Source organism: Cibotium barometz, chromosome 13 (assembly GCF_041138505.1).
Source record: "Cibotium barometz isolate CiBa-2024 chromosome 13, ASM4113850v1, whole genome shotgun sequence".
Lineage (NCBI taxonomy): Eukaryota > Viridiplantae > Streptophyta > Polypodiopsida > Cyatheales > Cibotiaceae > Cibotium > Cibotium barometz.
Genome location: NC_141058.1, coordinates 21,311,074 through 21,314,944, shown reverse-complemented (window position 1 = coordinate 21,314,944; position 3,871 = coordinate 21,311,074). Strand labels below are relative to the sequence as shown.

The window sequence follows — 3,871 nt, the reverse complement described above, 5'->3', positions numbered from 1 at the left end:
GCTGTAAGTATGCACAGGCAAGAGCCTAGGCACAAATGCTTGACTTCTGATGATAATCTCTGGTTTATATCTGATGAATTATGGACTGAACTAAACATGTCTTTTTATATGCTTCAGGGTGCCCAGTTGGCTACACTTAAAGCCTGTCGATTGGCAAAAAATGTCCACGATTGACATTAAATGTCAGTCGACTGTAGCAAAATATTTCATGCTAGTCGACTACCTTTATCAGGTCAGGTGGCTGCCAATCTTGGCCGACTAGTCCCAAGACCTTAAGGGGTATGGCTGACTGCTTCATAGCCTCCCAAAGGCTGGTCGCGGCTGAGCCTAAGGTATGGCTAAGGGGTTGGCTACCCCCTTGCAAGGCAACCCCACCTTGGGGGCTATCTTGGGGCTGCTGCCTTAGGGCTGGCCTTAGGGCTGGTCCCCTCTACATGAAGTGCATCTACATGATCTAATGCATCTGCTGCAATGGCTGTCATCTACATGCTCCTGAATGATGAACACTTGCTGCATTCTCCATAGTGGGTTAAGAGGACTAACTTGACCTGGGAGATTGACCTACGTAGCTTGTGCCTGACATGTCCTGGACTGGGCTCAGAAAGGGGTCACGGCTTACGACAAAATTACCCTGAAAGGTACTACTTTTGTACATGCTTCTTGCATTGTTAATGAGCCAATTCATCACCGTGTACCACAGTGCATGGGTGCAACACATCCATTAGTCTTCGGTGTTTCCTCAACCACTTGCAGTATACAGGAACCACAAAAGGCATGCTTTTTAGCCTCTATTGGAGTTACCACTGTGGCTGATGTTGCCATTGATAAAGAATTTGTGATGGCTTTCCCACAAGCCTGTTTGAAACATAACGTGGCTTTGCATCATAGGCAAGTGTGTGGAAAACTATTACTATGTCGTTGCGGCCTTTTGAACCCATCCCACCCTTGGATGATCAGGACATATTGCATGATTAGCAAGTTATTCACTCTTCGATTGAATGCGCTTTCAGCAAGTAATGTGTACAAAGTGTTGCTTCCTTCACCCTCATGCTGATGCTTTATGGGATTTGCATAAGACTACTAAATGGTGGAAACAAAGACTTTGAACAATTTGGGGTTGTAAGCTACCTCTCAAACGTCTATTCTTATGGAGATGTCTTTGGGGAGTACTTCCAGTTTATGCTTTTCTAGCAAAACAACGTATCTCCAGTGATAGATGTTGTAGATGTGGACGACATGTAGAGTCTGCTCCTCATCTTCTTTGGCATTGCATGGAGTCCAGAAATTTCTTGCAAGCACTCACTCACAACCTCTGAGGACGTTTTCCATCGTTCAAAGGAGGAAAACCCTTCTGGATTTTTGGTGTTTTACCATCTTGCATGAGTGGATTTGACACTTTCATCTATGGATGAGATATTGGGCACGTTGGACTATTTGGAAGGCTCGGAATCACGCTATGTTTCGATAGCCTCCTCTAGATACTCATGATTTTTTTCGTGCCAATCTTCACTAGTCCTTACATTGCAGCCGACAGTTTGAGGCTATTGACATCCCACAGTTTGAAGTCTTGCTACTGTTTTAAGCTTTCTTCCTTGGATCACTTCTCTTTGAAGTACATCCTCCCCATGTATATTGTTTTTGGGTAATAGAGCACTGGTTTTTACAAAATAAAAGTATGTAGGTATACAAAACACACACATGCACGCACGCGCACACACACACATAAATAAATAAATACAGATATGTATATGTTTTAGATGAATTTGAACTTAACGGGGAAAATCATAAAAATGCATGAAAAAAAGTTTTTTTATAATTGTCTAGCCCGAAGAAAATCACTTTTTGGAATTATGCTGCCGGAAAAGCTTTGCAAATACTCAATATATATTGCAAGTGCTAATTCTTAATTGTGTCAGATGTGACTGTTATGATTTTTATGATCTGAAGAGCATTCCATACTTGGATGCATGGAAGTGGCAGAAAGCTATGGTAGAGAGCAACACTGCAGCAATACAAAAGGGACATGATGTAGATGACGCGGTGATAATATTGCAAAAGGGACATGATGTAGATGACCCACAGCTCTGAGAAGAAATTATTGTTCGAGAAAGACCACCCTCCGTGTGATCTTTACTGGACAGAATGCGGAGGGGAAGTTACTTACCATGGTCCTGGCCAGGTCCGTTATTATCTCCTCCACACCATGGCAATTTCTTATGCTTTCAAAGTTGGTTGGTGCCATGCTGGACACCGAGTCTTTTTGTGCAGATCATCTTGAATTGTTCATATCAGTAGGCTTGGTGGTGATCGATGATGATAGAACTGCAGTCACATGTCTGCGATGGTCATTTATGATTATTGGGTTTGCAGCTGGTTATGTACCCTATATTGAACTTACGGCATCATCGAATGGACCTCCATTGGTATCTTAGATCGCTGGAGGAAGTAGTCATTCGAGCTCTTCACAGACTGCATGTGCCATTGAAGCCACACGCATTGAAGGACGAACGGGTGTCTGGGTTGGTAAGCTAGCATCACCTTTGTGTACGCACCTTTTTGTGAGTGTTGATTGGTGATGAGTAGATTTTGTTGAGGTCATTAGTGTGAATTCACCTACTTGTTGCTGATAATGTAGGAGACAAGAAAGTTGCGGCGATTGGAGTTAGGGTTTCACGCTGGATAACCTACCATGGGCTGGCCCTCAATGTGTGTCTCCTTTCAAAAGTATAGTCCCCTGTGGCATCAGCAGTCGGCCAGTTTGGACGTGTGTTTGAGATCCTTCAAAGGCAGGCTCTTTCGCAGCCAATTGAAGCCCAATCAGATGTTCTAGTGCGACGAAGTTCTGAACTTGATCAGAACAATCTGCTAGATTTGCTACATCAAAGACTTCTTGCAGAATTTTCAGAGGTTTTTGGGATGGATTTATTGAATGCATGCCAAGACATCTCCATTTTAAGCGCAGGTTCTCGTATGTAACCATCTCTTTTATGGTCATAACCATGATGCACTCTTATCATCGTCAAGATCCAAGGTGCTAAATATTCATTTTATCAAAGTATGATCCTGTCTGTAAGCTTCTATATGTTACAATGGTATCAGAGCTCTAGCATTTATGGTCATAACCATGATGCACTCTTATCATCGTCAAGAACCAAGGTGCTAAATATTCATTTTATCAAAGTATGATCCTGTCTGTAAGCTTCTATATGTTACAATGGTATCAGAGCTCTAGCATTTGGTGAAGAGATTCAGCCAAAAAAAAAGGATTTTTTTTCACTTGTATGGTTGGTTTTTAGACGTCAGTAGCAAGGGAACAAATGTTGGAGTGCAAGGCTTCGATAATACAAGCCGTGGAAAAGTAGATACCTCTTCAGGATACCTCGACACCCATTCCCACCTTCTCTCCTTTGCTAGTTATCACGAAGATCCCTTTCCAAATCTCTGCTTCAACTACCTTGATTGTGGAGTTACCAAAGTAGTCCCGTGCTTTACAGGCATGGGAGTTAGAGGTTCGGATGCAAGCAGTGGCTCGCACTACCTCACAGGAGGAACAAAGACAACACGTGGAGCATGAGCGTAGCTCTCAATGCAAGGATGGTACCGGCAACTTCCTCGACTCATCTTCACGAAAGGATGAATTTCAGTAAGTAGAATAGTAAACTCAACCCCACAACTTTGTACTCATGGATTCATCAGTTTGAGGCTTATTTAGCTATTGGTAGGAAGTCAAATGTGGAAAAAGTTGTGTTAGCTAGCAGCTACATAGAAGGGGAAGCTATCTCTTGGTGGTGGATGCATTGGGCCTAGGAAAATTCCCACTTTGGTGTTATTGCCTATGAATGGGACCACTTGGTCCTCACAGACCTCAAGA

At 42.9% G+C, this 3,871-nt stretch overlaps 1 pseudogene; it reads left to right on the top strand.

The window, feature by feature from the left end:
* Positions 1-281: 281 nt before the first annotated feature.
* LOC147632480 (octanoyltransferase LIP2p, chloroplastic-like) lies at positions 282-3,574 on the top strand (annotated as a pseudogene).
* Positions 3,575-3,871: the final 297 nt, after the last annotated feature.